The following is a 22,701-nucleotide window of genomic DNA, read 5'->3' on the forward strand; positions in this document are numbered from 1 at the left end:
TCTTTGATCCCGATTTTCAACAATCTGTTCTTGTAAACTTTTAAGAAAAAAAACAACATTAACCACTATATTAGCATAGCAGTTGACACCAGAACTATTTTCAAACTGAAATCCAACAACATTTTCTTCACAATTCTTTTCCTTCCTGTTCTGAATTACAGTTTTCTCTACTTTTTGTCTTTTTGCAACTACCTCACTGCAATTATCCTCATTTCTTCTTTTTCGGCCTACTGCACGTTTTTCAAACAGAGGATATTGAGGCAAATGTGGAGCATATTCTCTTCTTAACCTATTGTATTCTTTAACACAATCTAGATCTGCACAAATTTTTGTCTCATCACACTCAATCAAGTACAATCCTGATAAAGTTCTGACTCGGGATAATGCCACATATGCCATACCCTCTTTAAACACAGATCTTCCAATGTTCACCAAAGCATTATCTACACTTGAACCTTGAGATTTATGAATTGTTACTGCATATGCCAAACAAACAGGAAACTGTTTTCGGCGAACATATAAGTCTTTTACAAGTAAAAATCTAGCACAACAACGACTTATTTGTTGTACTTGTTCAATGCCATCAAATTTTATTTTTAAAAATTCAAGTCCATCTCTATTTCTATAATTCACAAAATCAACAACATAACCCATTGCTCCATTTACCAGACCTCTTTCAACATTTAAATTCCTTCTCAAAATGATACGACAATTTAAACACACATTCAGAGTCTTTTCAAAACCAGCTGTTTTAGAAATACTTTTCTCTAATGAATCCAATTTAGTTTTCAAATTTTCAGACAAAACAATTGTTGCACCCATATGCTCTATTTGATCTATTGCTTCCAGTTTCACAATCTCTTCATTTTCTAACTCTAACATTTTGTTGTTGAAGATGGAACATTCTTGCAGAGTTGGCATCAAACATATCCCAGATTTCTTCTCAGTCATTTTTTTAAAAATATTCTCTGGAAGAATGTTTTCATTTGGATACAAATTTGAAATTAATCGATCATGTAAAGCTTTTTTCCCAAGCTCGCTTACTTTTCCAATTCTTACATCTTGTAAAATATTTTTATAATCTTCATCCTTTGCCTGTCGCATATTTTGAAGCAGTTCAGCATATTTAAAATGTAACCATATATTAACGTTTCCAATGCTTCCAAGGGACTTCCTGGTATCTTCATCCGTGAGCATTTTAAACACTGGTTGTCCTTTTACTGGAGTCAACTGCAATAGATCTCCAAAAACAATAATGTGTTTTCCTCCAAATAACACATCATACTCTGTTCTAAGAATTTCTTGCATTCTCAAATGCACAAAAGCAAGCATTAGATTTGAGACCATGCTTACTTCATCAATAATAAGAGTTTCATTTTCTTCAAGACTCTTGAAACTTAAGAACACGCATCTCCAGATAACTTGTTGTAATGCAATTTATTATCATGCTCAACTGGCAGCATCAGTAAACAATGTATAGTAATCCCTTTAATATTATGTGCTGCCAGACCAGTTGGAGCAGTTACAACACAAGACAGTGGTGAATCAGTCCTTTTCTGCAGATAACTTGCAATGGCTTTAATTAGAAAACTTTTTCCTGTCCCCGCTTCTCCACTTACGTACATTCGGACAGGGTCAAATGATGTACATGAACACTCTTTTTTCTCATGTCTGAATCCATGTTCAATCTGCTCTGTGACTTCATCATATATCTTTTTCTGCTCAACGTTTAGTTGCTTTACTAAATCTTCTAAGTTAACTCCATCCTCTTGAGCTTGTTCCATAGCTCTTTCCACCTCATCCATGGCAGTGGCAGCTTCATTTTGGATAATAGGTCCTCCTAGTGGATCCTGACTCAATGAAGTAGAACTCTGACTATCTTGAGAACTGTCTCTAGCTATCTCTTCAGCAATTGTGGTTTCTTGCTCTATTTCTTCATTCAACATTTGTAGATAATTTAGAAAAATAGGACATTCTATGGTATCCTTAGTTGCATTAAAAGAGTCTTCATAACAGAGAAAATCTCCAAGTAGTTCCTCTTCTGTACGCCATGGCTTAAAGAGTTGCAAAAGAGCTAAATAGTAAAATTCTCTTTTGTCTGGAGCTTCACAACTCAATTTTCGATGATTAATCAAATGGCCTTTTTTCTGCTTCACTAGACATCCTTCATAGCCAATGAGTGCATATTTTCCATTATTGATATCTTCTGTGATGTTCCTCTTATAACTGTAGTTTTGCAGAACTTCATACAAACAAGTGTTCTCAAGGTGAGTACTTCTATTTGGATAGTATGTATCCAACATATTTGTCTTCAAAATATCTGTACTGTTTGGTTCTTTTTCCGCCAAATATTCAATTTCTTGTACAGATTTCAAAACTCGGTTTCGTGTTGCAGCAAGACCTAGACTCACCCAAATGATTGTTCTTGATTTGGCATAGAGACTTGCTGATGATAACCGATCAGAACATTCTTATGCTCCAAATTCTCGATGCGACAACATCTTCAGACTGAAACTATATAATTTTTTGCTTAGACTCTTTTCATGTGAAATGTCCTCCCACATTTCCTTCAGTTCTGTCTTTTCTTTTTTGGTGATGTAAGATGTCACATATCGAGCCACAGCAATAGAATTGTCAGCAACAAACTGAATATCCATGTTAGCATTCCACATGGACAAAATCACTGGGTTGTAATCGTTGATGTACTTAGATTCTTCATTTCTTTTCAAATTATATGTATTTTTGGGAGATTTCCTCGTCACAGTATGTCGTAGAGATGACATCAAATTATTTACTCTTCCCTTAGAAATCACTGGTCGTGGAAATGCAAAACAACATTTCGTGTAGTACTTTTCCTTGTTTTTAAATTTTCGAAGACAGTACTTTCCACAACGATGAGATTGAAAACGTAAAACTTGTTGCCTTAAACTGTTTTCTTCAGTAGATTTTGGAACAGCACATGTTGAATACTCTTCAATGAAACTCATCACTGTTTCATCTGAATCTGATCCAAATTTGGGTGCATCTTTAATCCACAACAACATATGTATATGAGGAGCACCTCTCGCTTGATATTCCTTCCTCCAAAAGAAATCCAAAACCTCTCCAAGGGGAGGATTTTTTTGTTGGTAATAAAAGACATCATAGCTTCAAATCTATGATTAAAATATCTGCAAACATTTAGTGGATCCAAAGAACACAGTTCTCCAGGTGTTTTCAATTCTATATTTGGTATCTTTCCATTTGCCTCTCGTAGAAATTCAAGTAAGTCGTCCCATGCATACTCAGCACAGCTAAGAGTGAGGAACCATGTAGGAGTTCCTAAGTTTCTTAGCATACATTTCAATTCTCCATGACGACGGAACCAATACTCATTGGTTCCACGTTGACATGCCATGAGATTGATTAGCTGAGATTCCAAAATACTATCTTGCAGATTAACTTTCTCCATAAAGTCCCTTGCAGAAACATTTTGCAAATGAGCTCCACTTTTCAGTATATGATTAACTGCATAAGAAAGCCCAGACAAATCACTTTCAAACAGTAGATGAACTAAATATGGAATGCATTGACGAAACCTTGGATCTTCAGCAGATAATCTTAGAGTCCGGTATTCAGCTGCAGGAATTTGAACTGGTCGATCATCATATCGTCCACCACGACCTGTTGGAAATAATTGTGGAAAACAACGAGCTTCCAAACTTTCTTCCCATACACTAGTAGGACTTCCTTTTGCTGCTTTCATTTGAAACAAGTCAATTGCATTTCCTATTACTTCTTTGGAATGCAAAGGATGAACAGTATAATGTTCATATATTTCTTCACTTCTAAACACATCAACTTTTTCAATTTGACCAACTGAACAATCACTGTCTTCTTCTGTAGCTGTTTCCTCTCCTCCAACACTTACATTTTTGTAGTACTCATTGTTTTTAACCAAATACAACGTTGCCTTTTTGACTTTCCTAACATCCACTAAATCTTGCCAGATTTTCTTACTCTTTGTCGGAACCCATTAACTAGAATAACTAGAGGATCCTCTTCTACTCTTTCTACACCAATTGTATCAATATTTTTCTTTACATCTAGAGGCAAATAAACAACTCTTCCCTTTAATCCTCTCTGTAAATCTGATGGAGGCAATTTCCCTGTCTTAGGCTCCATGCGAACAATAGCCTGAAAAGGATGGACACATTGAATCAAAATAGATTCATAAGTATTTAGATCCATCAATTCAGAAGGAATATCTATCAACTGAAGATTATTATGAACTGCTCTAGCAGGCATTCTATTTTCATTTAATTTTTTTAAACAATAATTACAAATACGCTGATCAAAACTCAAATCAAAAGAATTCTCCACCAACAAATAACTTACAAAATCCTTCCATTCACTATTATTTTCCAATTCACTTTTTGCATAAAAATCAACTAACCTAGTCTGAATCTTATAATGAGTCCGTCGACAACACACACAAGTTAAATTAGGCCTTTCACTTGATTTCACCTTAAACTTGGTAATTTCCTCATCAAACTTTTCTATACTTGAAATCTGTCCATTATCTTCCACATTACCATCCATTACTATATCTATTTCTACACTGTCCTCTTTGTTCCCAAAATAACAAAACTCAATTTCTTCACAAATAGTCTTCACATCCACTTCAGATCCATGCAAAAGAGCACTGTTTAACTGTTTAAGCTTAAGTGCTGGACTTTTTGCATAATACAACTTTCTCACTAATTTCCTCACCTTATTATGATGCACTGCTAACATCCTAAAATGATGAAAAACACTCTGACATACTTTTCTAGAATGACATGCTAGTGAATGCCCATGCAAACCTGTGTTTTCTCTCACTCTGCAAGGATTTAACTCTTGCAAGATCTTCATTTTTTGTTTGAGACTTTTCTTACTATATGTACGTAAGAAATTTCGAAGCAAATCGATTGAATCCTGTCGCACACTACAAATACTACTGCACTTCCATGTGTACACTGGACCCTTAGTACGTCTCCCTAAAACTTCATCAGCTAACACCTCTTCTGCATCTCTAGATACAAGTTTCTCTTTTTCCATCACACAACCATCTTTCACCTCATATGCTCGACCACTGGTGTCAACTGCATGCACCAAATCATTTTCCTGAAAGTAACTCTCCTCATTGAAAAATGGCTCAGAACTTGAACTATGCATCCATTCACCAGAAAATACTTCACAAAAATTACTCCGATTAATAATTCTTTTCCATCTACTGTTCGATTTGAAAACATCAATTGCCTTATTAAGTATACTAATTCTATTGATTACTAAAATAAATAATTTTTTCTTAACTTCAAAAGCCTGATCAACAATCTTTTCTACACTTTTCTTTTTCTTGTAAAAAGCAGCTCTCAGTTTACTTTTCTTATCATTTTTTAACAAATTTAAAACTACCCTATTGCGAAACATTCGCCTACGAATGTCCCTAAATTGATTTACCCTTCTATTGCTATCCATTCTCTTCTCTCCTGCTCCAATCGAGACATTATTTGTGGGCCTCTCCTTCCTTTTTAGATTTGCTGTCTTTTTCTGAATATTCACATTAGCAATATCATTTCTTTTTCTACGACATATGTTGCGAAGAAAAGACTTAATTGGCTTACCAGAAGCTTTTCTGGTGTTTTTTAAAGTAGTTGTTGTAGAGGATTCCATAAATTCTGTTGTTGATGTTCTCCTTTTACGTATGGTATTTTTGATAATTCTTTGCCTTGAAGGCATTTTTGCTTGCTTTTCAGAAGTTGATTTGAATCTGTTGTTCTGAAAAAAAAACCACATGAAAGACCACTATTAGCAAACAACAAAGTAATGTCAAAAAGCAAACAATATAAACAATAAATTGCAACATATTTAAGTTTATACAACAGCAACTCAGGGCCTTATTTATGAAGGCCTTGCACCACCAGTGCAACCCATATTAAAAGTGACATACCAGCGCCACAAGACAATCATAAATAAGACCCAAATAAAAATACCATTGATTGGCACCAAAAATCGTTTTTTGAATAACATTTAAAAAACACGGGGCAAAACCTATGAGCAGTCAATATCACTTTTAAAACCTCACTGTTTCCTAAAATACAAATCCTTTACCTTGCAAATGTTAATATCAAGCATTATCAAATAGCAGAGCACAAACCAAGAGCAAATAAACTCAGGGCCTTATTTATGAAGGCCTTGCGCCACCAGTGCGTCACTTTCTTTCCATGTTTAAAGTGATGCACCGGCTGCACAAGACAATCATAAATTAGACCCAAGTATAAATTCCATTGATTTGCACTAAAAATCGTTTTTTGATTAACATTTTAGAAACACTGCTCTGAACCTATGTACAAGCACAGAATTTCATTTTTGAAACATCACTGTTTCCCAAAATACAAATACTCTATCTTGCAAATATTAATATCAAGCATTATCAAAAAGCCAAAAACAAATAAACTCAGAGCCTTATTTATGAAGGCCTTGCGCCACTAGTGCATCACTTATTACCCATGTTTAAAGTGATGCATCAGCTGCACAAGGCAATCATAAATAAGGGCCAAATGAAAATACCAATCAATTGCACCCAAAAATCGGTTTTTGAATAACATTTAAGAAACACTGCGCAGAACCTATGTACAATCACTCAATATCACTTTTGATACGTCACTATTTCCAAAATACAAATCCTCGACCTTGTAAATGTTAATATTAAGCATTATCAAAAAGCGGAACACAAACCAAAAGCAAATAAACTCAGGGCCTTATTTATGAAGGCCTTGCACCACCAGTGCGTCACTTATTACCCATGTTTAAAGTGATGCATCAGCTACACAAGGCAATCATAAAAACGGGCCAAATGAAAATACCAATGAATTGCACCCAAACTCGTTTTTTGAATAACATTTAAGAAACATTGCTCAGAACATATGTACAACCACTAAATATCAGCTTTCAAACACCACTGTGTCCCAAAATACAAATCCACTATCTTGCAAAGTTTCTTTCATTTTCTACGATTATTTCCTGACATTTGATTGGTTATGTACAAGAATATATATAAAAGAAGAGAGGGAAACACAGCCATTTTGACTACTGCTTCCAGAAGTACATTTGAAAAGAAATAACACTGACAACTTCAACTGATTTCTCCAAGGTAAGTTGTTATTTTGAAAAGTGAAGTATGTTGTGCACTTTAAGTTAATTTGAGAAAAAATATTCTGTTGGTTATATACTATCCATCTGTAATAGTTATAGATTCAGATAGACTTCTCTGTAATAGTTATGGATTGAGTTAGGCTTCTCTGGTATAATTATGAATTTACTTAGGCTTAATCACATGCACTTTTTAATAACTCTACTTCCTGCCTGAAACCATACACTGCCCAAAAATTACTTGACTGTTAAAAACTCAAAAGTACCTGTCTAAACTTAAACCCAACAGTACCCTAACTCTACTAATATAGTTAATTTTTATGCAATTTTCAGAAAGAAAATGGAAGGAGAAAAACAAGCAAATGTTACTTCTATCGAAGTAAAGGTGGAAAATCCAGAAGAGCAAAAAGATAAAGTTGATTTCATGGATGACTCTTTGGATCAACAGTTTATAGAATGTTTGGAACAAATGGAATCATGTACTTATAATTATGAGGAAATACCGGACAATATTATGTTACAAGTTTTATTAAATTATGAAAAAGAATCAGGGGAATAAATTTATATTTAATAATTTTAAATTGTTTGAGACAATATTCATTTTTATATGTAATTCATGAAGTATTACCAAAATAATTATATTATAAAATGAGACTTATAGTATACTGTGCAACTTATTTTCTGTTACATAGTAAGTTTACTCATAGTTACTACCTTTCTCCCACTATATTATCTCCTATGTATATTTTACACCTCTTTTTCATCATAAGGGAGCAGGATAGACTACACATGATCCCCTAGAAATTCTCAGGGAGTGCTTAAAAGATCTGTTTCTGCTTTCCTGACAGACTATGTTATGGATTCCATATACCACAAAAACTTCAATAACAACATGCAAGATATCTACAGAGGAGATGGTGTACATTAAATTTAAGTCTCTGCATTGGTACCTACATGTAGGTACTTAAATAAAATTTTAAAAAAACAAAAAAAACAATTAATAAACATACAATTTTTTAAAGTCATTATTTTTCCCATAGTACACTCTCCGGTGCGCTCCCCGGTACGCGTACCGGGCGCTTCCCCCGCGAAAATCGAAAAAAAAACCCCAAAATTTTGAGACCCCGCGAGGCCCTTTAATGGCCCCCACATCAAACCTAGGGGCACAGGGGGTGTCTACTCTGCCCCCTTATTGTCATTTCCCCCTTTGTTTTGGCCACCTCTCATGCCTCGATCCTACCGAGACACAAGATGGCGGCCGCTCCGGACTGTTTAGAATGTTTACAGACAACTGAGAGCCAATCAGCTTTCTGCGCGCAAGTCGCGCGGCGCGCCCGGTGCGCTCCCCGGTACGCGTACCCGGGCGCGCCTATAGATATATATATTTTTTTGAACCTAAATTACTCAAAATCCACTGGAGCACATATCTTGAGACATAGCAAAGGCACCTCGGGCTACCAGTCCCTACAATTTTGCCAAGTTTGGTGGAAATCCATTCAGCCGTTCGGGCTAAAAATGAAATCGACCGCCCTATGGAAATTAACATGGGGAAAACGCGTTTTGGGACCCCCCTTTTATCTCAGCCCCCGCTTGACGAATCCCCCCCAAACTTTCAGGGAAGGACCGGGGCGCCGCGAGGCCATTTTGAGGAAATTTTCAGGCAGATTCGTCAACCGAAGCCAAAGTTATTCCAAATAGAATTTTGAGATTTAACATTGAAAAAAATCCTAACTATAACTACCTACTGGCGACCGCCAGTAGGTAATATATATATATATATATATATATATATATATATATATATATATATATATATATATATATATATATATATATATATATTACCTACTGGCGGTCGCCAGTAGGTATATATAGTTAGGATTTTTTCCCTATGGGATTTTTGAAAATTCTATGTCTAATAACTTTGGCGTTTGTGGACGGAATTGGCTGAAATTTTCAGGAAAATGGAACATTTTGTTTCTGAGCAGCCCCTGAAAATTTGGGGGGATTCGTCAAGGGGGGGCCGAGAAATAAGGGGGGTCCCAAAACGCGTTTTTCCCATTCATTTTTCCATAGGGCGGTTGGCCTCACTTTTAGCCCGAACGGCTGAATGGATTTGCACGAAACTTGGCAAAATTGTAGGGACTGTTAGCCCGATGTGCCTTTGCTAGGTCTCAATATATGTGCTCCAGTGGATTTTGAGAAATTAACGTTCAAAAAAAGATATATATCTGTGACAGCGTCCCGGATAGCGCTCCGGTTCGCGTACTTTTCGCGTAACGGAACTTTGCGAAGCTGATTGGCTCTCTGGTGTCTGTCAACATTCTAAACAGTCCGGAGCGGCCGCCATCTTGTCTCTCGGTAGGATCGAGAGACAAGAGGAGGCCAAAACAAAGGGGGAAATTACCATAAGGGGGCATAGTAGATCCTCCTTGACCCCCTAGGTTTAATGTGGAGGTTTTAAAAGGGCCCAGCAGGGCAAAAAAAAAAAAATTTTTTTTTTTGCGTGGGAAGCGCCTAGTCCGCGAACCGGAAAGCGTTCTGGGCAGCGTACTATAAGGAAAAAAGAAGGATAGACTTTTCAAATACTGTATGTTAATTGTTTGTTGTTTTTGTTGATTATTTTTTATTTTATTTTTTTTTAAGCATTTTTTTTATTGTGATTGTGTTTCATAATTTATTAAACTTTCTAACATTTCACTGTCAGAAATTTCATAATTCTCATTGAATATACTTTGTAGTCTTTGAGGGTGTAAAATGTCCTCATTTTTAAGGAGGTTATCCACTGCTTCCAAACATTGCAGTAGTTCCTGGTCCCTACTTTCATCCATAAATTCATTTTCTTGGCTGCTCTCTTGCAGTTCAATTTTAAATACAACTTTCTGTTCGCCTTCCATTTTGCCTGAAATTTGGATAGAAAAATATATATTAGTAGAGATAGGGCACTGTTGGGATTAATTTTAGATAGGCAGTTTTTATCAGTGAATTTATCTTTTGGCAGTGTATAGTATCAGAGTGGAAGTAGGACTATAAAAAAGTGTATGTGATTTAACCAAGAGAAGCCTAACTCCATCCATAACTATAACAGAGAAGTCTATCTAAATCTATAACTACTACAGAGGGATAGTATATAACTATCAGAAAAAGTTTACCATATTAACTTATAGTGCAAAATATACTTCAGTTTTAAAAATAACAACTTACCTTCACAAACAAGTTGATGTGTTTAGTGATAATTCAAATGTAATGTACAACAAGAAGTAGCAGTCAAAATGGCTGTGTCTCCTTCTCTTCCTTTATATATATTCAGGTATATAACCAATCAAATGTCAGGTAATAAAAGTTGAAAATGAAAGTAACATTTTCATTGGTTGTCAATTCCAACACTTTAGATGTGTTTTGTGAAGTAATTTACCTCACGGTATTTAGAGAGGTCTACAGGCTTAATGGCTAAATGGAATTTCAATCAAATTTGTGAAAATGAAAGGGATTGTTATGTAGTATGAGCTAATGTATATTTGGTGAGAGTGTCTCCAGTCGTTTTTCTGTGAATTACTTTCCCACCTTTTTTATTGGACCGCTTCCCGGTATGCGTTCCGGTCCGCGAACCAGCAGCGTTACGGGAGTCCACCATTTTGTGTTTCGGTCGAATCAAGATACAAGATGGAGGGCAAATAATGTTCAGAATGGGTAGAAGGGGGCACGGTAGATGTATCTTGACCCCCTAGGTTTTCTGAGGGTGGCTGAGGAAGACCATATGTGTGGGAAAAAAACATTTTTTTTTAAAATTTTGCGCGATTAGCTTCCAGTTCGCGTACCGGGTAGCGCTCTTTGAGCGTAGTTTGATGAAAATTAGAGAAAAAAGTTAGAGAAAAAATAATAAATGTGAGTGATTAGATGTAGGGTAGCTCTGAGAAGAGCTTTTGGGTTTATGGTACATTTAGGTACTTATAAGTAGGTACCAATGCACAGTCTTAAATTCAAAATGAAAATTCTGTTGCCCTCATCTGAGAAGTGAACTCCATCTCCTCTGTAGATATCTTGCATGTAGTAACGCTAGTTATTGTTGTACATGGAGCCCATTCCATGGTCTCTCATGTAAGCTGAAACAGATTTGTTTACATGCTTCCTCGACTTCTCAATGTGTGGACAAAATTGGTTGGACCACCACCATTTCTGTCTTTGGCATATATTGGAATATACCAAGGCAGTTTGAGGAAAAAGTGCCATTAATTGCTCAAAGGTGTCCTTTAAAAGCATTTCCAGACCTGCCCCAGTCAAAGTGCCCAAATCATTTCCTCCACAGTGCACAATTAACAGGTCAGGTTTAGGCAAATGCATAAAGGTTTTCACCAATGGTATCAATTGGTGACATTTTAATCCTCTTTGGCCCAACCACTTAATTTCCACATCTTGTAAATTGAGGTTAGGTAAATTTCTGTTCTCAGCATACCTTTGAGCCCAGTAGATGTAACTATGTCCAACAATCCAGACATTAAACATGGTGGGAGAAGGTTGTGCTGCAGTCAGATGAAGTGTGGTAATGAAAGGGCAGTTGAAACAGTAGGAGTTTGTAAAGAAAAAAAACTGGATTTCCAGGGCTAATGATTCATTAGCAGTGATTGGTGCATTTCCATTTCTGAAAACAGAAAGTTAGGGTGCATGGATGTGTTCTTTGAAAGATGTAATTTGAATGGTCAAGGAAAAAACATTTAATGAAAGATTGCACTGGATACGCAGGTGCACTGGGAGTTCAGAGTTCAATTGAAACATTGTTGTGTGAACTTGCAAACATGAGAGGTCTTTCAGGAGGTGGTTGCTAAGCAAAAAAGGCAGAGAGGGCAGAGGGGGGAAGGGTTTTGATTTGAAAAAAGTAAGGGAAGAGTTATGATTGGCTAATATGAGAGATATGTGTAATGAATATCAGCATTTCTGTGCTTTCTATAGCTGCAGCCTCTGGAGTGCATCCTCTTTGTTCTGCTGAAGACAATTTGGTGTATTTTTGAGACTGTTTTGAAACTCAAAAAGTATTTGCTAAGGTGAGAAAAGATTTATTTAATTTAGATAGAGAATAGTATGATTTAAGGAGAAAATGATGAAGAAAGCTGTGTTTTTAAAATGTGGCTTTGTCTCAAGTGATATACAAATAGATTTTGTTTCTTTGAGAAATTGTAATTGCATATTCTGTGTAGAAATCTGGCATGCAGTAACACAAGTTATTGTTGTACATGGAGCCCATTCCATGGTCTCTCATGTAAGCTGAAACAGATATGTTGTGTTTAAAAACGATTTTTGAAATCAATTACATTTCTGGATATGTTCTGCTAGAGCTTCATAGGTTGTTTGGGCCATATTTATAAGGCATTTGAGTGTCTATGATGTTATTTATCCCTTTTTAAAAGGAAAGCGTTCTTCATGGGGCAAGTTTCTTGTAAATACGCTCCCATTTGTGCTTGGCAAATTTAGATTTTGATTATGGGAGTTACTTAGCCATGTTAAAAATGTCCCAAAAATGGTGTAAGGGCATTCAAAAAAATGCTTTCATGTGTCTTAAGGACATTTTCAGTCATTTCCAACTGAATGTAGGTATACAATTGATTTATATGTTGTGTTTAAAAACGATTTTTTGAAATCAATTACATTTCTGGGTATGTACTGCTAGAGCTTCATAGGTTGTTTGGGCCATATTTATAAGGCATTTGAGTGTCTATGATGTTATTTTTCCCTTTTTAAAAGGAAAGCGTTCTTCATGGGGCAAGTTTCTTGTAAATACGCTCCCACCTGTGCTTGGCAAATTTAGATTTTGATTATGGGAGTTACTTAGCCATGTTAAAAATGTCCCAAAAATGGTGCAAGGGCATTCAAAAAAACGCTTTCATGTGTCTTAAGGACATTTTCAGTCATTTCCAACTGAATGTAGGTATACAATTGATTTATATGTTGTGTTTAAAAACGATTTTTTGAAATCAATTACATTTCTGGGTATGTACTGCTAGAGCTTCATAGGTTGTTTGGGCCATATTTATAAGGCATTTGAGTGTCTATGATGTTATTTTTCCCTTTTTAAATGGAAAGCGTTCTTCATGGGGCAAGTTTCTTGTAAATACGCTCCCACCTGTGCTTGGCAAATTTAGATTTTGATTATGGGAGTTACTTAGCCATGTTAAAAAAGTCCCAAAAATGGTGCAAGGGCGTTCAAAAAAACGCTTTCATGTGTCTTAAGGACATTTTCAGTCATTTCCAACTGAATGTAGGTATACAATTGATTTATATGTTGTGTTTAAAAACGATTTTTTGAAATCAATTACATTTCTGGGTATGTACTGCTAGAGCTTCATAGGTTGTTTGGGCCATATTAATAAGGCATTTGAGTGTCTATGATGTTATTTTTCCCTTTTTAAAAGGAAAGCGTTCTTCATGGGGCAAGTTTCTTGTAAATACGCTCCCACCTGTGCTTGGCAAATTTAGATTTTGATTATGGGAGTTACTTAGCCATGTTAAAAATGTCCCAAAAATGGTGCAAGGGCATTCAAAAAAACGCTTTCATGTGTCTTAAGGACATTTTCAGTCATTTCCAACTGAATGTAGGTATACAATTGATTTATATGTTGTGTTTAAAAACGATTTTTTGAAATCAATTACATTTCTGAGTATGTACTGCTAGAGCTTCATAGGTTGTTTGGGCCATATTTATAAGGCATTTGAGTGTCTATGATGTTATTTTTCCCTATTTAAATGGAAAGCGTTCTTCATGGGGCAAGTTTCTTGTAAATACGTTCCCACCTGTGCTTGGCAATTACATGTGAAGGCCTACCAATGAAGTAAGTCATGTCCACTTCACTCTTGAACAAAGGGCAGACCTTTTTTGAATCTGTGGTCAGACCTAAACTTCATCTGCACAATGTCATTCATAAACTTAGGAAACACTAGTGATGTAATTGAAAAATGTGGAGTTTCTTTTCCTCATTTCAGAATTACATCACCTGTGTTTCCTCATTGACTTAAAATGTCCTTAAGACACTTGAAAGCGTTTTTTTGATTGCCCTTGCACCATTTTTGGGACATTTTTAACATGGCTAAGTAACTCCCATAATCAAAATCTAAATTTGCCAAGCACAGGTGGGAGCATATTTACAAGGAACAAGCCCCATGGAGAAAGCTCTTCAATTTAAATGGGAAATATAACATCATAGACACTGAAATGCCTTTTTAATATGCTCCAGAGGTGGATAGTCCACACCTTATCGTCATCCTGAATCAATCATTTAAAATGTTAGGGAGAGATTTATGATAGGTGTATGCCTGTTTTGTACCACTGTGCGTCACTTTTGTGACGCAGTGGTGGTGCAAAAGATTTGCTATGTTAAATAATAATTAGGGTGTTAAGTTTTTGATGACTGTTATTCATTTACTGTTTGGTAATAGTGGTTAATAACATTTTTTATTATATTTTTCCACAGATTCAACTGCAGATCATTTCAAAATTTGAAAAATGCCAACTAAGAATCGAATTAGAAAGGCTAGAAAACGTCAAAGACAGCAGGATTATCTATTATTGCAGCAGTCCTCTCCCAAAATAACTTGTGAAATCACCAAGAAAGCTCCGGGTAAGAGCACGAAATCATTCATAAGAAATATTTGTAGTAAAAAAAATATTTCTACAAAAAATGTTTCAGTCCAGAAAAAGAGAAGCAATTTAAATGGAAAGGAAAAACCAATTAAAAATGTTACTGCTAGAGCAAGAGATAACTCTGTGCATGATAGTAGAAGGAAACAACAGTTTAGGGACATTCGAAAACGAATGTTCCGCAACAGGATAATAGTTAATTTATTAAAAAATATTAAGAAAGGCCAACAGAAAGTGGCATTTTATAAGAAAAAGAAAAATGTAGAGAAAATTATTGATCATGCTTTCGAAATTAAGCGAAAGTTGTTTATTTTGGTAATCAATAGAATTAGGACACTAAGCAAGGTAATTTCTGATTTCAAATCAAATAGTAGATGGAAGAGAGTAGTTAATCGTACTAACTTTTGTGAAGTTTTTTCCGGAGAATGGATGCATAGTTCAAGTTGTGAGGCATTTTTTAATGAGGAGTGTTATTTTCAAGATAATGATTTGGTGCTTGCAGTTGACACCAGTGGTCGAGCTTATGAAGTGAAGGATGGTTGTCCAGTTGAAAAAGAAAAACTTGTGACAACAGAGATAGAAGAGGTGTTAAGTAATGAGGTTTTAGAAAGACGTCCTAAAGGTCCTGTGTACATTTGGAAGTGTAGTTCTATTTGCAGTGTGCGACAGGATTCCATCAATTTGCTTTGTGATTTTGTACGGACATTTAATAAGAAAAGTTTGAAGCAGAAAATGAAGTTGTTGCAAGAATTAGATCCTTGCAGAGTGAGACAAATGACAGGTTTGCGTGGTCATTCACTGGCTTGTCTTTCCAGGAGAGTATGCCAGAGTGTTTTTCATCATTTCAGGATGCTAGCAGTGCATCATAATAAAGTGAGGAAATTAGTGAGAATGTTGTATCATGCTAAGAGTCCAGCAATTATGCTTAAACAATTATGTGCTGCTCTTTTGCATGGTTCTGAAATAGATGTCAAGAATATTTGTGAAGAAATTGAGTTTTGTTACTTTGGACGTAAAGATGAGAATGTTCAAATTGACCCAGAAGTAGAGGGTAATGTTGAAGATAATGTACAGGTTTCCAGTACAGATAATTTTCAGAAGGAAATTGCCACGTTTCAGATGAAATCAAGTGAGAGGCCTAATTTCACTTGTGTGTGTTGTCGACGCACTTATTACAAGAATCAGATTAAGTTAGTGGATTTATATGCAAAAAGTGAAAGGGAAAATAATAGTGAATGGAAGGATTTTGCCACATACTTGATGGTAGAAAATTATTTTGATTTGGGATCGGATCAACGTGTGTGTACTTATTGTTGTAACAAATTAAACCAAAACCAGATGCCTGCTAGGGCGGTTCATAATAATCTGGAATTGGTTGAGATTCCTTCTGAATTGAAGGATTTAAATACTTATGAATCTATTTTGATTCAAAGTATCCATCCCTTTCAGGCTATTGTAAGAATGGAGCCAAAGACAGGGAAGTTGCCTCCATCAGATTTACAGAGAGGATTAAAGGGAAGAGTTGTTTATTTGCCTCTAGATTTGAACAAAAACATAAACACAATTGGAGTAGAAAAAGTGGAAGAGGAACCTCTGGTTATCTTGGTTAATGGGGTTCCGACAAAGAATAAGAAAATATGGCAAGATTTAGTGGATGTTAGGAAAGTCAAAAAGGCAACATTGTATTTGAAGAAAAATAATAAGTACTATAAGAATGTATATGTTGCAGAAGAGGAAGTAAGTGATGAAGAGGATAGCGATTTGTGTGCTGGCCAAATTGAGAAAGTAGAGGCCTCTAAAAGTGAAGAAATATATGAACATTATAGTGTTCATCCTTTGCATTCCAAGGAAGTCATGGGGAATGCTATTGAGTTGTTTCAAATGAAACAAGCCAAAGGGAGTCCCATTAGTGTGTGGGAGGAAAGTTTGGAAGCTCGGTGTTTCCCACAGCTATTTCCAACAGGTCAAGGAGGAAGATATGATGAGCGACCTCATCAAATTCCTGCGTCTGAATACCGGACTTTACGATTGTATGCAGAAGATCCTAGGTTTCGTCAATGCATTCCCTATTTGTTTCATCTCCTGTTTGAAAGCGATCTGTCTGGACTGTCATATGCAGTGAACCACATCTTAAAAAGTGGTATACAGATGCGAAACATCTCTGCAAGTGACTTTATGCATAAAGTCAATGTCCAAGACAGTATTTTGGATTCTCACCTAATTAATCTCATGGCGTGTCAGCGTGGTACTAATGAGTACTGGTACCGTCGTCATGGTGATTTAAAATGTATGCTGAGGAACTTAGGAACTCCAACATGGTTCCTCACTCTGAGCTGTGCCGAGTATGGCTGGGAAGACTTACTTGAATTTCTACGAGAGGCAAATGGAAATATTGAAAACATTGAATTCAAGACACCTGGAGAACTGTGTTCTTTGGATCCAGTGAATGTATGCAGGTACTTCAATCATAGATTTGAAGCTATGATGTCTTTTATTACAAATAAGAAGAATCCACCTCTTGGAGAGGTGTTGGATTTCTTCTGGAGAAAGGAGTACCAAGCAAGAGGTGCTCCTCATATACATATGCTGCTGTGGATCAAGGATGCACCTAAATTTGGAACAGATCCGGATGACTTAGTGATGAATTTCATAGAACAGTATTCTACATGTGGTGTTCCACACGCAACGGAGAAGAAAAGCCTAAGAGAACAAGTTCTACGTTTCCAAAGCCATCGTTGTGGAAAGTACTGTCGTCGTAAATTCAGAAACAAGGACAAATTCTGCACCAAATGTCGTTTCAACTTTCCACGACCGGTGATTTCTAAAGGAAGAGTGAACAGTTTGATGTCTTCTCTGCAACATAATGTGATGAGGAAATCACCCAAAAATACATACAATTTGAAAAGGAACGAAGAGTCCAAGTACATCAACGACTACAACCCAGTGATTTTGTCCATGTGGAATGCTAACATGGATATACAGTTTGTGGCTGACAACTGTATGGCTGTGGCTCGGTATGTGACATCTTACATCACCAAAAAAGAAAAGACAGAATTGAAGGATATGTGGGAGGATATTTCCCATGAAAAAAGCCTCAGCAAGAAGTTGTACAGTTTCAGTTTGAAGATGTTGTCGCATCGAGAAATCGGAGCTTACGAATGTTCTGACCGGTTGTCTTCAGCAAGTCTCTATGCCAAATCCAGGAGTATCGTTTGGGCGAGTCTTGGTCTTGCTGCAACGCAAAATCGAGTTCTAAAACCTGTCCCGGAAATTGAGTATTTGGCGGAAAAGGAGCCAAACAGTACCGACATTTTGAAGACCAACATGTTGGATACATATTATCCAAATCGAAGCAGTCACCTTGAGAATGTTTGTCTATATGATGTTCTACAAAATTACATATTCAAGAGGAACATCAAAGAAGATATTGAGAAAGGAGTGTATGCTGTAATTGGAAGTGAGGGATGTCTGGTCAAGCAAAGAAAATGCCAATTAGTAAACCATTGAAAATTGAGTGGCGAATCTCCAGAAAAAAAGGAGTTTTTCTATTTAGCACTTTTGCAACTGTTCAAGCCTTGGCGTGCAGAAGAGGAACTGCTTGGAGATTTCCTCTGTTACGAAGACTCTTTCACTGCCGCAAAGGAGACCATAGAATGTCCTGCTTTTCCCAAATATCAAGAAATGTTGACTTTGGAAATTGAGCAAGAAGCAACAATTGCAGCCGAGATTGCCAGAGACAGTTCTCAGGACAGTCAGAGTTCTGTTTCATTGAGTCAGGATCCACTAGGAGGACCTATTATCGAAAATGAAGCTGCCACTGCTATGAATGAAGTGGAAAGAGCCATGGCACATGCTCAGGAGGATGCGGTTAATTTAGAAGACTTGGAAAAACAACTCAACGTTGAGCAGAGGAAAATATATGACGAAGTTACCAAGCAAATTGATCATGGATTAAGTCATGAGAAGAAAGAGTGTTCATGTACGTCGTTGAAGCCTGTCCGACTGTACGTGAGTGGAGAAGCGGGAACTGGAAAAAGTTTCCTTATTAAAGCAATTTCTTGTTATTTGCAGGAAAGGACTGAGTCATCGCTGTCTTGTGTTGTTACCGCTCCTACTGGACTGGCAGCACATAACATTAAAGGTATTACTTTGCATCGTCTACTGATGCTGCCAGTGGAGCATGACAACAAATTACAATACCACAAGTTATCTGGGGATGCTTGTTGTGAAGTTTCAAGAGTCTTGAGGAAAATGAAACTTCTTATCATTGACGAAGTAAGCATGGTTTCCAATGTCATGCTTGCCTTTGTGCATTTGAGAATGCAAGAAGTTCTTAAAACTGAGTATGATGTGTTATTTGGTGGCAAACACATCATTGTTTTCGGAGATCTTCGGAGATCTTCTGCAGCTGACACCAGTAAAAGGACAACCTGTGTTCAAAATACTCACACATGAAGATACTAGGAAGTGCCTAGGGAGCATTGGCAACGTCAATATATGGTTAAACTTCAATTATGCTGAACTGCATGAAAATATGCGTCAGGCGAAGGATGAAGATTACAAGAATATTCTACAAGATATTAGAATTGGAAAAGTGACCGAGCATGGCAAAGAAGCTTTAAATGCACGATTACTGTCAAATTTATATCCAGAATATTTTTCAGAAAATTACTGAGAAGAAATCCGGAATATGTTTGATGCCAACTCTTGCAGAATGTGCCATCTTCAACAACAAAATGTTGAATTTAGAAAAGCAAGAGATTGTGAAACTTGAAGCTATTGACAGAATAGAGCATATGGGATCAACAATTATTTTGTCTGAGAATTTGAAATCAAAATTGAATTCATTAGAGAAGACTATATCTAAAACAGCGGGTTTTGAAAAGACTTTGAATGTGTGTTTAAATTGCCGAATCATTTTGAGAAGGAATTTACATGTTGAAAGAGGTCTGGTAAATGGATTAATGGGTAATGTTGTTGATTTTGAGAAATACAGAAGTAGAGATGGAATTGAATTTTTAAAAATTAAATTTGATGGCATTGAGGAAGTACAGGTAATTGGTCGTTGTTCTGCTAGGTTTTTGCTTGTTAAAGACTTATATGTTCGCCGTAAACAGTTTCCTGTTTGCTTGGCATATGCGGTGACAATCCATAAATCACAAGGTTTAAGTGTAGATAGTGCATTGGTGAATATTGGAAGTTCTGTGTTCAAGGAAGGTATGGCATATGTGGCTTTGTCACGAGTGAGATCTTTATCGGGATTGTACTTGATTGACTGTGATGTCACAAATATTTGTGCGGATCTAGATTGTGTTAAGGAATACAATAGGTTAAGAAAAGAGTATGCGCCACATTTGTCTCAATATCATTTGTTTGAGAAACGTGTGGTAGGCCGGAAACGAAGAAATATCAGTAATAGTAGGGAGGTTGAAGCAAAAAGCCCAAAAGTAGATGAACCGAAAATTGTAAGCAGAAAGAAAATGGATTCTGTTGAAGATGTTGTCGGTTTTCAATTTGAAAACAGTTCAGGTGTCAACTGCTATGCTAATGTAGTGGTTAATGTTCTCTTTTCACTAGAGACTTTAAAAGAACAGATTGTGAATAATTCCGAACAAAGTTTATGCTGTTTGTTGAATTCTGTGTTAGAGAAATGTAGTGCTGATAGAACGAGAGTAGAAAGTGTGTCTGAAGTTCGTTATCTATTAGACGAATGTTCAGGTCAAACAGACTTCTCTGAAAATAATCAGCAGGATTGTCAGGAGCTTTTAATGTATATGCTTGATGTATTGCAAGATGAGGGTGTAGATGTAGATCACCTGTTTGGGCTTTCTTATCAATGGCAGCATGACTGCGAGAACTGTATGGTATCAAGTACTACTAGTGTAGACTCAGAAAGATTTATATATTTAACTTTGCCAGACAGTAAATCAGTCTCCTTTAATAAGCTAGTAAAAGCAGCTGATCACAACATGGAGTGTAGCCAATGTAAATCTGAAATGATGTCAACATTATTTATACGAAGATATGGCCAGTATGTCATTTTAATGATCCAACGATGTAGGCCTGATGGATCAAAATTGACAACTTTAATAAAAAAATTTGTTGCTTCGCAGTTGTCAATATCAGGAAGGACTTTTGTAACTGCAGCAATTATCTATCACGATGGTCCTTCAACAACATCAGGACATTACACAGCTTATTTAAAGTCTAGAAACGGCTGGTCATTCTGCAACGATTCTGTTGTAACTTTCAAAAAAAAATTGCCGTTTGACCTTAAAAATTCTTACCTGGTGTTTTTAAAACCAAAATTTTAAGGAAAGAATCTCGGGATTTGCTCAGAGGAATTGCAAAAGGTTCAGAAAGTAGAGGGAATGTAAGTCTGCAATGCTGTCTAGATTATTGGTCCAAAACTTTTAATTATAATGTCATTTTAAAAATCCAACTATATAAACCTGATGCAAGTAAGTCTGCTTCATAGTAAGCAGTATCAGTGTCATAGGAAAAGTAGAACATGAGTGAGCAAGAAGGGTAAGATATTAGTAGTCCAGGATTGTGAAAGTAATCTTAAATGTTTTCTTTCTGAAAGTTGCGAAAATAGAAAATGACGGGATTTGATTACAAGAATTTCAAGAGTTGTAAATCGCTCCAACATGATTTGGCCATGTGGAAACATGTGGTAGAATGTGAGAAGTCTTTTATTGTATGTAACATATTTTTCAAAACGATGGAGGTTTTCTTTCAGAAAGTGGCGGGATTGAAATATTAATAGCACAACAGAGTGTACGCTGTTCATAGGACATCCTTCGACGTTATGGAAAGTAAGTTAATTTTAAGGAGTTTTGAATTCAGATTTCTTATGTTGTATGGGTTTTTTAAACACAATCATTTTGATTGTGTTTTTTTTTCCCCGCTGTTACATGATGAATACCTTCAAGTCACTGATTTAAGTGAAATTTGATACATTCTGAGAACAGCAAAAATAAACCATTTAACATGTATAATTAATGTTCTACTTTTTGTACTTATGATATACATTTAGAAATGTGAGGTAGATATGGAGAAACTGAGGCTTCTGTAAGTGTCAAAGTTAATGCTTACAGTGCTACACTTCTGGGTACTGTTTTTTTTTTTAAAACTGAATAGGCCTCACCTCAAACAAACCTCTTGAAAGGACACATCTTATTTGCATCCTGAAACAATCATTTAAAATGTTAGACACAATTTCATGATGGCTTTACATCTCTTTTGCGCTGCTATTGCATCACTATTGTGAGACATCAGCAGTGCAAAAGATGCACCATGTTCCAAAATAGGCCTCACTTCATCAGCATCAAGATACTGTTTGTTTAATATATATATCTTTAGGATTGTGTAGGGGACGTAGAGAAGCAGAGGCTTCTGTAAATGTTAAAGTTGTTGAAAAACTGTTTGTTCTTGAACCTTTTCCCTTGTCTTTTCTAATTTTTAAATACATGTTTTAATATTTTTGAAATGTTTGTTCTCTCTTTCACAGATTGAAAGTATGAAAAAAGAATTGAAAAAGTTAACAAGAATTATAAGGTAAATGTTTTCTACTCTTTTCGTTACATTTCAATAACATTCACCTACTTTAGGGCTTCAGACTATAGAGCTTTAAACAAAGATTATTTAAATCTGCAAATTTGGAGCTGTGCCCGTGGGTTTTGGTTCAATACACAAGTGCATTGACCTAAAATGCGTGTGCACATTACCAAATCGCCGTCTGTTTCCTCAGGCGTACTCCTCCCACACCTTTGAAGTGAAGTTTAGCTTCACTATAAACGCCCCGGCTGCTTTACCTTCTCATTCTACTGTCCTCGCTTCGTCCCCTCTCCTGTCTGCCGTGTGCATTTCTCCTCTCCCCCCCCTCACAGTAACGTCAC

The 22,701-nt window shown here is 36.2% G+C and overlaps 1 protein-coding gene across 1 annotated transcript in view; it reads left to right on the forward strand.

The window, feature by feature from the left end:
• The window catches only part of LOC147683291 (disintegrin and metalloproteinase domain-containing protein 9-like), a 2,469,977-nt gene that overhangs the window by 1,016,679 nt on the left and 1,430,597 nt on the right, over window positions 1-22,701 (forward strand). The gene's annotated exons all lie outside the window — the stretch shown is intronic.

The sequence above is a fragment of the Lissotriton vulgaris genome, chromosome 11 (assembly GCF_964263255.1).
Source record: "Lissotriton vulgaris chromosome 11, aLisVul1.2, whole genome shotgun sequence".
NCBI classification, from domain to species: domain Eukaryota; kingdom Metazoa; phylum Chordata; class Amphibia; order Caudata; family Salamandridae; genus Lissotriton; species Lissotriton vulgaris.